Below are 13,190 nucleotides of genomic sequence, written 5' to 3'. Positions count from 1 at the left end.
TGTGGTTTCAATGGCCACTCTCTTAATCAAAACTTTTCATAACCTTTAGCTATTAGGTTTGAGTTATCCTTGAGGTAGATGTAATACTCACCTATATCCTTAGTGATGGACAATGAATCTTCCATGCTTATTATAGGGTTAACCCCTCACTAGCATGTTGAAGTTATCCTCACATGGTGGATTTGTGGTTTTAGGTTGAGTTTTCTCCCTTGGATAACAAGAGACCTTAAGGCTTTTGGACCAATCAATTCACCAACTCATTTTGAGATTTTTACCCCGAACTACGAGGTTTTGATCCTAATCTTTTTTAAGATGGTACGTAGGCAATGGGTTTATCAATCCAAACACAAATTGTAAATAAACTTGTATATTCTCTTCTCATCTCTTCAATCATGTTTGCACAAACCAATTTTAACAAAATACCAACCTTACAACAAATGTGAAAAGGGCTCCCTAGGAGTACCTAGGATGTTTTAGGTGCTTAGAACCTTCCCATTGCATAACCAACCCCCTTACCCAGATCTCTAACATTTTTACTAGTTTTTGATTCGATAAAACTTTTAGGTTTTTGTTCGCTTTCTAACCATTCCTTTGGATAAATAGAAGTGCGGTGGCGACTCGACTTGTATGGTTTACCTTGGATTTAGTCAATATCTCTAATGGTAACGAATACCCCGCTACATATAGCAGTTGGAAGTAGCTACTCTCAACAGAGTTTGTTGAATCTAATGTTGACTGAATACAATGTCACACACGATGTCATGACATTGTACTATGACAACCTGAGTGTTACGACTATGTCCAAAAATCCTATTCAGCACAGCTGGACTAAGCACTTTGATTCTTGTCATCACTTCATTAGAGAATTTGTGGTAGACAAAATCACAACACTAAAGCATGAAATGCAATTAGCTGACAAATTTGCAATGGTTTTGGATGATAATCAGGTTGAATGTTTAAGAAGGAAATTGGGGATTTGTAGTCATGAGAAGTTATAGCAATTAAAGTGGAGTGGAAAAGGTAATAAAAATATTGTTTGCCCACTTAAAAGAAAGTGCCACATTTATGATAAATCATTACCTAGTATTGGAACTAGTATCTATGCCATTTCCATACGCTACCTCAACACAACCATTTCTATCTTCATCCAACTTCTCAGAAAACCTCTGCTAGGGCAAAGAAATTCTTTTCAAAAGTCCAACAAAATGTCACAACATCCCTCATCATCAGGATCAAAACCCACTCACAAAGGAAAGACTCCCTCCATGGAGTTTTTAGATGAAGATATTCTGGAGGTTATCCCCCTCTCTGTTATTCCAAGCGACGTTCTTGGCCCTTCTTCCACAGCTGGAAGTAACCAAGGTAACATTCCTGATAAATCTCCTCATAAAGATGACATGCACTTTGCAGATCGTGCCATTAGGAACCTAGTAACTAGGATTCTAAACGAAGGGCATGCAATCAAGGGTGTTTCTACCCCTCTGTCTAGAAGGGACCCCTCTCCTGAGGTGGAACCCCAAGCTGAGAAAGATGATGACTCATCTAGATCAGAGAAGGAAGTAGCTGCTGAGGGATTCTGTTCTCTAGGTAAAACCTTACCTAGTAAGAAACCAGTAGATGGTTCTCACGAGACTGTTGAGAATGTTATTAATCTAGAGGAAGAGAGTTCAGAGGAAGAGGATGACACCCTGGTTCATCATGTTAAACCAAGTGTTGCTAGGAAATTGAAGACCAGAAAAGGGAAGACTGTGGCTGAAATGATGACAGCAAGAAAAGGTTAAAAGGTTGCTGGTGTAGGACCCTCCAAATCATGGAGTAAAGTTGAGGTTAGGAAGAGGAAGGTCAGAGAGAGTTCTGACTCTGATGATGATGTCGAAGACAGTGTCCCAGACATCTCTTCTGCTAAAAGACAGACTGTTAAGAAGTCTCCAGGAAAAGTTGCAGTTGTTCATTTAGATAACATCTCTTTCCATCTAGAAGATGGTGCTGCCAAGTGGAAGTTTATCATTCAAAGGAGGGTTGTTGTTGAAAGGGAGCTGGGAAAGGAGGTTGTAGAGGTGAAGGAAGTCATGGAATTGATTAAGGTTGATGGACTTATGAAAACAGTTGTTGCTTTGCCCCAATGTTTTGAAGGGTTAGTGAAAGAGTTTATTGTGAATATCCTAGAGGATATTTATGAAAAAAGTAGCAAGGGATTCTGCAAGGTTTTTGTAAGAGGTAGATGTGTGAGATTCTCCCCAACCATAATCAACAAGTTCCTAGGGAGAGGAACTGAAGAAGGTGTGGATTTAGAGGCTACAGACAATGAAGTCTGTAGGACTATTACTGGTGGCCAAGTTAAGGAGTGGCCTAGTAAGAAACACATATCCGTTGGCAAGCTAATTGTCAAATATGTCATCTTGCATAAGATTGGTTCAGCCAACTGGGTGCCAACTAATCATATCTCAACCATCTTTATTGGTCTTGGAAGAATCATTTATGCTATTGGAACCAGGATAAACTTTGACTTTGGAAGGTTTATGTTTGATCAAATTGTCAGACATGCCTCCACTAATGCAGTAAAGTTGCCCATTGCATTTCCATCCATCATTTGTGGAATTATCTTGAGCCAGCAACCAGGCATTCTCAACACAAGTGATATTCCTAGTAGAAGAAAGCCTCCACTATCCATTCATTACAAGTTGATTGAAGGAAGTCATGTCAATGATGTTGTCATGACATCTGCAATGAAGGAGCATGCCTCTCAAGGTAGCTTGATTGCTCAATTGAAGGAAACTTGTAAGGAGCTGGATAATGGTATTAGGGTTGCCAAGGCAAGGAAAGAGGCTTTGGAGGTTCTTATTAATAGCTTAGATAAGGAAGAGATGGAGAAGGCTGGTGAAACCAAGGATTCAGATGCCAATACCTCAAGTGAGAGGTCCAATGCTCAATCTAGTGGCAGTCCTAATTCTGAAGATAAAGATGATGCTACTTCCTCAGATTAAGTGGTAATGGTTCCCCCTGAAATGAAGATTGTGTGTGTTGTGATGAAGACTGGGTTGGTTTGGCTATTCTGTGTGCTGTTCTGGATGATGACTTGGCTGTTTTGGAAGCATGAATGTTTTATTGTTTTGTTGAAATATTTGTAATTTGTGGCAGTCCTTACTGATGCCTTGTTGTAATATTTGGGCTCTTAATGAGTTCCATGGATTTCTAATTATCTTAGCTCCCACAGTTGTGTATAATTATGGTTTGTATCTCCTAACAATTATGTTTTAACATTTTATATGTTATGACATCTGTTGTGACATTCTCTGCTAGGCTGATTGACATTTATTTTGTCTAATTGGTAACCTTTGGTCTATTTTGACTAAAAAGGGGGAGAAGTGATTATGTGGAGCAGTTAAATGTGTGGAGCTGTGTGGAGATGTATGTGTTGGTGTTGCTGAACAGATGAACAACTAGTATTGAAGGAGATGTGTTTGGTGTAAGACAGAATGTAGTTCTATTTACAGATGTTGGACAAGATGTCTGATGTGGTGCATAGGTGATGTTGAAGCAGATGTCAGAGGGTGACTCTGATCAGAGGGTGACTCTGATTGTTACAGGTGTTGTTATTACAGGTGCTGTTATGGTTAAAGGAGATGTCTGTGTTGTACAGACTTAGGGGGAGAAGAAGTACCCTTGTGCATTTGTGTGTTTTACTAGTTGCTTCTATAACTAGTAATTTTATATTTGCTTCTGTTGCTGCTTAAACTGTTGTTTAACTGCTGATAGTTTTTCTTGTGAACTAGGACAGATATATGTTTTAGCCAAAATTTGCCAAAGGGGGAGTTTGTTGGTTCTAAGTGTTGGCAGCAATTTTGGTAAAACAAAGAGTGTTCACAAGATGTTGCATGTGATGTCTTAACATAAGATATCTATGTACCTGCTGGAGTTTAAAAAACATAATTATGCAGGATTGTTTCAGGATGTCATACACGATGTCATGACATCTGATATTATGTACCTGCTAGAAATTATAATTGGTATTATGCAGGATTGTTCCAGGTTGTCAGACCCGATGTCATGACATCCTGTACACAGAACATTCAGGGTGAATGTTATGTGTTATGTGATTGCGCATTTAATGGCAATCTATGTATGATTGAAGATCTGATTTGCAGGCGCATTCAATCATTAATTACAACCTGATTTACTTATTTTCCAAAGAGATCTAACCAGCTGTTATGAGAAGATTTAATTGGAAAATAGTTTTAGGGTTTTCAAGATGTCCAAGCCCAGCTGAATGCTTCTATAAATAGGACATGGAAAACCTGATTTGATACACAACCAATACAGAGCAAAATATTGAGAGAGAGAGAGAGAGAGAGAGAGAGAGAGCAAGGGTTTGTGTCTTGTTTAGTCATGAGACTTGTAAGCCATTCAATTCATCCATAGATGATTGAATTGGTCTGATTTGTGAGTTGTAATTTGTCACTCTAAGCTTGTAAGCAAGAGGGTGTGTCTACTTGATTGAAGTTGTTAAGAAAGATCAAGTGTGTGTCTACTTGATTGAAACTGCTAAGTAAGATCAAGTGTGTGTTATTGAAAAGTGTCTTCTTTTCACAAGGAATTGTTGTTTAAAATCACAGGTGTGATTGAGGGGGAGTGAGTGGGTTCTCATATCTAAGAGTGCTTAGGTAGAAATCGCACGGGTAGAGATTAGGTGAGAAAGACTGTAACTTGTTGAAGTGTACTGAGAGTCTTTGAACTGATTCTATTTAGTGGATTTCTTTCCTGGCTTGGTAGCCCCCAGATGTAGGTGAGTTGCACCGAACTGGGTTAACAATTGCTTGTGTCTTTTCCATTACTATTCTTTATCTTTATCCTGTTTGTTATACTTAGATATTAGTGTCGTGACATTACCTTCGACATCTCATATCTGATACCAGAATTTCAAACCAGATATGATCAGATGAACTTAATTGAAGAGAAGAGATTGACTGCCATGTGTCATGGCCAGTTGTATCAGCAAAGAATGAAGAATGCTTTTGATAAGAAGGTCAAGCCTTGTGTGTTTCGAGAAGGTGACCTCGTGCTCAAGAAGATTTTATCGTTCAAGCCTGATGCTAGGGGCAAATGGACTCCTAATTATGAAGGCCAACATGTTGTGAAGAGAGCCTTTTCCGGCGGTGCTTTGATTCTTAGAACTATGGATGGTGAAAAGTTCACATGTCCTGTGAATGTTGATGCAGTCAAAAAATACTTCGCCTAAAAAGAAAAGAACAACTCGCTAAGTTGAAAACCCGAAAGGGCGGGTTAGGCAAAAATGAGCGTCTCGGTGGATTGAAAACCTGAAAGGGCGATCCAGGCAAACGTTAGAGACATAAAACAAAAAATTTATCCTGGTAGATTGAGTACCCCACCTAGGGAAATCTAGGCAAAAATTAGGGATTATGACAAGTAATTGCATTCTTCTGGTCCCGATCTTGGAAGCAGTTTTGAGCAGGTCATTTGGTTCTGAGTCATCATTCTCAACTAAAGACAAGCACAATGGATTTTGAAGGTGGTAGGGAGAGTAGTGATCATTGTATTCAATGTATCCCTTTTTCCATGTAAATTACCATTTTCAACTTTGTAAAGATCTATGGAGTCACTTCATTTACGGACTACCATTCTACTAAATAAAGTTGAGCTTTTATCCAATCATTTCCATTCTTATTTACTTATGCTAAATAAAATTTAATTTTTATGATGATAATTTTAAAATAAATTAATGAATAATAATTGTTTTTCTTAAAATAATAAAAACATTCGCTTTAAGAATAATCGATTTCGGCAAGGAATGTCAACAACAATCTGAGAACATGTAAGTCTTGAAGTGTGAAGCATTGTTGGTCTTCCCCAAACAGTTGCTTTGGTAACTATTTTCCTACACAACAATTCGTCATTTATCCCCGGCTTGATTGATGAGTTTCTCCCCGAATATTTCATCATCGCTAGTAAAGCCAGTGGGTTTCATCTCCAGTTGAATTGATGATTGATCCCTTTTGCGAATTCATGCTCCCCAGCTGAGGTGTTCATGTTTGGTATCCCCCTGTCTTGTGATTAGACCCTGGAGATCCAGAACCTTTATTTGGTTTCCATTTGCATAATTGTGTTGCATAACTTCGACAATTTCTCCTTTGTGTGAATCAGATCCGGTTATCTTTACCTTGGAATTGGTTTATTTCGCAATTTCTAAGAAGAATTTGTTGATTTTTCAGAAATGTGATGATCTTGGTCATAGCATCCCCAACAACTTGCTTAGATCCCCATGCAGAGTTTTATCTCTTGTGTCCCCCGGCGGAGTTCATCTTCTGATATGAAGATCCCTAATTCCCATTAGTATGGGATTTAGAGCAGTATTTGATTTTTGTCCCCTGTAGGGTTGTCTCCCCTTTGATATAGTGTTGACCTAAAAATTCCCCGCAGTGTTGACAATTTTGATCTGCAGCAGACCTTTTCTCTATCCTCGACATGTTTGGTTAATTATCCTTCAGCAAGTGCTCTCTCTCCCTGTAGAGTTTGTTGTGATTGATTGGAAGCATGTCCTCCATGACTTTCTCATCCATAGTTGATTTGTTCAGAGCTGGATGATTTATTTTCATCCCTAGCATTTTCTCCAGTTGGTGTTTCCATCCTATTGAGATTAGCCGAGTGTTGCAGCAGTGATTCAAATCCTTGCTATTTGTATCCTTTGTGCTGTTTTGTCAGCATGATCATAATCATACATGCATATTAATGTATAAAGCACATCATCCGATATTTCATTGTGCATTTTATCGCATTGATTTTTCTTCTGATCCCCTGCTTTGGCGATATTATCTCCCCATCCAGATTCGGTGTGTCTGTCCTCCTTCAATTGTAAAGTGTCAGTCCCTTAAGCAGAAAGAGTTTAACCTTTCTCACTTCCCCACCGAGTTATTTCCTTATGGATGATTATTATTTCGGTTTCCTCCTCAGTTAATTATCTGGATGGAAGCACTCCCCTTGAGTTAGATCCTCTTTGGGTTGAGTCTTTGTTTGATCGTTTCTTTCTAGTTTTTACCTAGATAGATATTTTGGTCCCCTGAGAATTTATTATCCAGTAACTGGTAATATTCTTCTCGATTCTTGAGTACTTTACTTTTGCCCAATACCCGGTAAAATGTAATCTACTTCCTTTGCTTTACCTAGTGGATTCGTTTTCATGTTTCCCCGGATAGTCTGTCCTTGATATGTGCATCCTAACCGATGACAGATATTCTTCCTTTTTGGTTTTCTGCCCAGTAAAAAGGTAGTTATAATCCCTATTCTTATTCCCTAGAGAGTTTATCCTTGATATGGTCACTTTAACTAGTGATGGATACTCCCTTTTGGTATTTTACCCAGTAACCGGTAATTGTAATTCTTATTTTATCTTTCCCCTCTGAGTCTATCCTTGATATGTTTATCCTAATAGGTGACGAATACTCTCTCTTTGGTATTCTATCTAGTAACTGATAGATATAATTTCTATTTCTCCCTGGCAGTTTATCCTTGATATGTTTACCCTAACCGGTAATAGATATTCTTCCCCATTCCCCAAGTGGTCTAGCCTTGATATGTTCATCCTTATTGATGATGGATATTCTTCCTTTGAGTTTATCTTTGATATGTTCACTTTAACCAGTGATGGATACTCTCTCTTTGGTCTTCTTCCCAGTAACCGGCAGTTATAAACCCTATTTGAGTTCTCTCCCCAGTAGGTTATTCTTACCCAATAACAGGAAACGAATACACCTTTTTCCCCTCAGCGAGTCATCCTTGATATGTTTACCCTAACCGGTAACGGATGTCCCTCTGTCAGAGTATATTATCTTTCTGCCCAGTAACTGGTAATAAATAATATATCTATGGTACTCCTGTGTTGAAGTCCATTTTCCCCAATTGAGTTTGAGTGCATATTTCCTCAGTGAAATCGCTAACCCCCTGTTCGATTTGAATACTTCAGTGTTGTTCTGATCTATTCCTATCCCATGCAGATTTTTCCCTTGTCCCCGGACCATATCTTTCCATTGATTTATTTTTCATGGAAATTCCCCTCATGTCTCTAGCAGTTATTAAGTCACAGACTGGCATGTGCATAACTTGTTATCCCCATAGAGTCTTTGTCTCCTCAATGAGTTTCCCTTATGGAATGCAGTTTTCTCCTATGGACTTTCGGTCTCCCCTGATTCTTTTCCTTTGTGGCAATTTATTCCCCGCAAAGATTATTTTTACATACATGTCATATGCATCATGAGGTCTCTTAGGGACCAAAATTTGTTTCTATATGTTGTTATTTATGTCCATTCTACTGAGTTGATACAAAGATTTTAACCTTCACATCCTCAGTTAGAATGTCCTTAAATAGGGGTAGTTGTAAGACCCCAAATTTGACCCTAAGATCCCTCATGCTATCTCATCATATGCATTGGCTTTGGGGATCTCACATTGACATCCTCCTCACCCCTCATTCATTGGGTTTTAACTAGGAGAGATCACCAAGCACATTGGATTGTATCATACTTTGTTGTTTACTAACCAAAATACCAAAAATATGTCTCTGTATAGTTTTACCTCTTTTGTAGGTTGTGTGTGTATCCACACATGCCTCATCAAGCTCATATATAGGGCTTGAGACCCTCAATACAAGGAGATCAATCAAGATATGGTTCACATTGGTTCTAGACATCATATATGGATCCCCATGTTCTTCATTTGTCATTTTGATCAAGAAATCATCAAGGGTTTGAAGTTTGTTTGCCTTGGAAGCCCTAATTCATCTGGGTATCTTGTGTGACTTCCTAGGCAAGTTTCTTCAACATTTGATCAAATATATCAAGGTATACTTCATTATGCATCATCTTATGCCTATATGATCCTCCATGAGTCTAAGAGATCAAGAGAACTTCAAGTTTGCAAGTTGGTTCATGGTGGTTGACTAGAGAAAGTCAACTGGTCAAAACTGGGGTTCACTAGACCCTATCTCCTACAATTTTTGTCATATGAAAATGATTCCAAGATAAACTTTACTCCTTGTGACATTACAAACAACGTTCATGTTGAGGCAAAATTTTAATTTTGCTTGGAAAGTCATTTTTTATGGTGAAAGATTATAGGTCATTTTGTCTGAACCCTAGTTAGGAGGTCAATTTCCAAAGACCATAACTTGCTCAATTTTTATGAGAAGAAGTACATCCAAGTTTCATGATCAATTTCAAGATGTTATATCCAACTTTTATTCTTTGAGAAACTTCAAATTCTACTTGCAAGAGCATGTGCCAAGAGGAAATATTATAGGCCATTTTGGGCCATTACCATTGAACAAGAGATTTTCCTCAATTTCTAAAATGCATAACTCCTTCATTACAAATCCAAATGAGTTTAAATTTATGGCCAAATTTAATAGGTTTGAGAGAGCTACAACTTTAATGAAGGAACATTTTCCATTTGAATCCCATAGCAAACGTTATTCAAGGTGGAAGAAGTGAACATTTGACTTGGTACTTAGAAAAATTTAAAATATGTTTGATTTTCCAAACTTACACCTCAAAATTCATCATGATCCAAGCTTAAAATGGAAAAGTGTTAAATATGAAAGTTGTTCCCCTTGATCTCACCTTTCTAAAAAGTCCAATATCACTTCATTTGGCTAAGGATTGAATGACTTGCGCATGGCTTTTCTTCAAGGTTACATTTGGATGAATCTCATTACCATTTCCTAATTCCAATTGCATGACTTCATGACACACTTTCAGCATTTCTCACGATCAATTTTTGAACTTTTGACATCACTTCATGGGCCTATCATACGCCCATGCATCTACGCAAGTGAGAATTGCTATATTTGGCATTTTGATGGAAGTGTGTGAAAATCAATTGCCTAGCCTATAAATACATTTCCTCATGCTCAAAATTATAGACACCTTGCCCAAGCATTGATCCTGCAACCCTACCCTTCACCATTAGAGGATAAACTTGAAGGTTTTCAATTGAAAATCGAGTTTCAAGTTCACTTCTGTTTTGAAGTTGAAACTCCAAGAATCCAAGCCATTCTTTGATCCAAATCACTTCCTAGAAGCTTCTGAAGTCAATCCAAGGCCAATTGGAAGCAAGATCAAGCAAGATTCAAGCTACTCGAAGGTGATTTTTCAGAAACTTTCTCTCTCAATTCTTCATCATTCTCTTTGATTTTTGGTTGGCTGAAGTCCTACCAATGTGGCAACAAGATTGAGTTACTTTGAGGTCAAATCGAAGCAACTCAGTTCATGATCCTCAAAACCATTTGATCATCATCTCATGTTTTAATCTCAGCCTTTCCTTTTAATTACCAAGTGTGTGGTGTAGTTGACTGAGGTGTTTGTGGAACGCGCGCGCTTGGCCATCAGATCTGCCACCTCAATTAAATGTTTTTGTGCATATTTTAATTATTTAAAAATACTTCTGACTTTTCAAAAATAGTGAAATTTTTTGTCTAAGTTCCTTTGACCTTGTTTTACCTAGGATAATCCCTTGGCCATTTATTTGGTGTTTTGAAGGGATTTTAGGTTTTAACCAAATTAAAATGTATTTTAATTCATTTTTAAATTGATTTTTAATATTAAATGTTTAAAAATGTTGTTGAGCCATTTTTATGGTCTTGTTATATTTGACTTTCTGTTTGGGTCTTGGTCAAGGTTGATTTGACTTTTGTTGGATCAAAACCATTGGATTTAGGGGATTGATGAAATGTATATTTCATCTCCCAAAATGAATGGATGGTTTTGATTTGATGAAATTCCTCCCATGATCAATTTGTGTTTCTATCTTCCCCTCCCTCTTCATCTTCATCCCTATCCTTCCTCATTCCCTCATTTGACCAATGAAATCTCTAACGGCTAAAGGCTAATTGATTCATCAATGACCTTGTGTCAGATGAATCAATACAAGTATGGTTGAGATAGGTCCCTCCCTCTTGATCTTTTCTTTTTAGTATGTGGTATGTTTTAGGTGTTTGGTTCTTCATACCAAATCTCTAACATGCATTAACACCAAAAAATTTATTGCCCGACCTCAGATAGTTGTGACTTCTGCATAAGTCCAATTACGATTGCTTAACATAGAGCTAAATTTGACCCTCAAGGCATATCATTCTAGTAAGTGAGATTGTAAGTCTCCCATTCTTCATGGCATTGTATGGAGACCTGGCCTTTTTTCCTTTCATGGGAGCTAGTGGCATACTTGTTGAATTATCCAAGTTGGAGCCCTTCTCATGGAAGATGTCTTGGTTTAAGGAGTATACTTATGAATGAACGGTTGAGTGTTCTCCAAAGAATTACTTAATAAATTAAAAATCACCACTACCAATTGACTAACTTTTGACTAACATTTGACTAACTCTTGTTAGTATTTCTTTACTATTCAAGTCATTTACTTTATGCAATTTAAATTTCAGTCATTTATCATTCATTGCCATTTACATTTCATTTAACTTGTTTATGTTTATGTCATTTTCACTTTGCTCATTTGAGCCATATCTTGTGATTGTATATATTGTTTGTGTGTTTTGGTTTTGTTTGTGGTCTTAGGACCTTAAAATACCTAATAATAACAAAAACCTTAAAAAAACGTTTGATGGACTGTTGAACTTGATCTGAACTTTTGGACTTAGGATTATTCAACATTCCGTGTGCAAAAAGAACTTGGCCAATGCCAACATTCTGAGACTGAGTTATTGTGAACTGAGCCATCATCTGATGCAAGCCTTGAGTTTTGTTTGAATTCATTTGCTACTCTGTCTTAGTGCTTAATTGTTATTTTGATTCTGTGTCTGATGATTTTCTCTGAGTTAATCAAGGAATATTTCATCTGATACATTGGAAGACAAAGAAGACTGCTAGCTATGGGAATTGCTTGCTTGGATGTGGCTATCTTTATTTGATGCCTTGATCTTCATGATGTCTGGATATTGCTCATTGCTTGTTGATTATTGTTTGATAAAAGTCCAAAGGAAAATGGGTTTCTATATGACATTCTTGTCTGTTGGACTGCATCCCATTGGTCAGATCTTTTCAACTCTTAACTTTTAAATTTATGCTTAGGATAGCCTCTTCATCTCCTCCCGTTTCTTAAATTTTAAAATCTCTTCCCCTTTTCAAAAAATTCTTTGCTTGAGTTTTTTAAACTCAGACATTTTTTAATGATTAGAAACTTTGGCCTTATGCCATTGAATTTTCAAACTTTTTCTTAAATCAAATTTGTAAATAAACTTAATCATATTGACTTAAAATTTCAAAAAGATAAAAAGAACTAACAACTTCATTCAAATTCTTGGCCTTTTGCCTTTTTCATTTAAACTTTTGTTAAATGCAATTCACCCACTTTGAAATTCTTACCACGAACTACGAGGTTTTGATCCCTCATTTTTATGTTGGTACGTAGGAACAAGTATGAAGGTCTTGTCAAACACAAAAATATAATCAATGAATTCTTTTCTCACCCCCACTTTTTTTCTCAAACATCTTTTATACCAAATCTATATGCCCACATAAAAAAGGACTCCCTATGAGTATCTAGGACACTTTGGGTGCTAACACCTTCCCTCTGTGTAACCAACCCCCTTACCTGTAATCTCTGACATTTTATTAGTTTTGATTTGAAAACTTCTTATCTTTGGGTTTTGTTCGTACTTTTCCCTTTTCCTTTGGAAACAATAAAAGCGTGGTGGCGAATCTGGTTTTATTGACGCCAAGTTTATCCATAGCTTGATGGTCATGAATTTACCGCTACAGGATACAGTCAAGAGATACTATGCCTAGAAATAGAGGATAAAAAGACCGCTAAGTCGAAAACCCTAAAGGGAAACTTATGAAAACATTAGGGCGTCGGGTGGATTGAAAACTTGAAAAGGCAATCCAGGCAAAAATTAGGGACTAGTATAAAAAAATATATGACCCGATAAGTCGAAAACCCAAAAGGGCGGCTTAGGAAAAATAGGGTATATCATCCCGGTGGACTAAGACTTGAAAAGAGCGGTCCATGCAAAAATTAGGGATATCCAAAAGGCATGTGACCACATCATTTATTTCATCCTACAGCAAAAGAATTCAGATGGGAGTAATCAATTCAATCATTACCGTCGGAAGCAAAGTGTTATGACCTCGAGGACATAGGGATAATAGCATGTGGTGGGTTCAATATGGACA

Source organism: Lathyrus oleraceus, chromosome 6 (assembly GCF_024323335.1).
Source record: "Lathyrus oleraceus cultivar Zhongwan6 chromosome 6, CAAS_Psat_ZW6_1.0, whole genome shotgun sequence".
In the NCBI taxonomy this organism is placed as follows: Eukaryota; Viridiplantae; Streptophyta; class Magnoliopsida; order Fabales; family Fabaceae; genus Lathyrus; species Lathyrus oleraceus.
Note: the sequence above shows the minus strand (reverse complement) of the source record.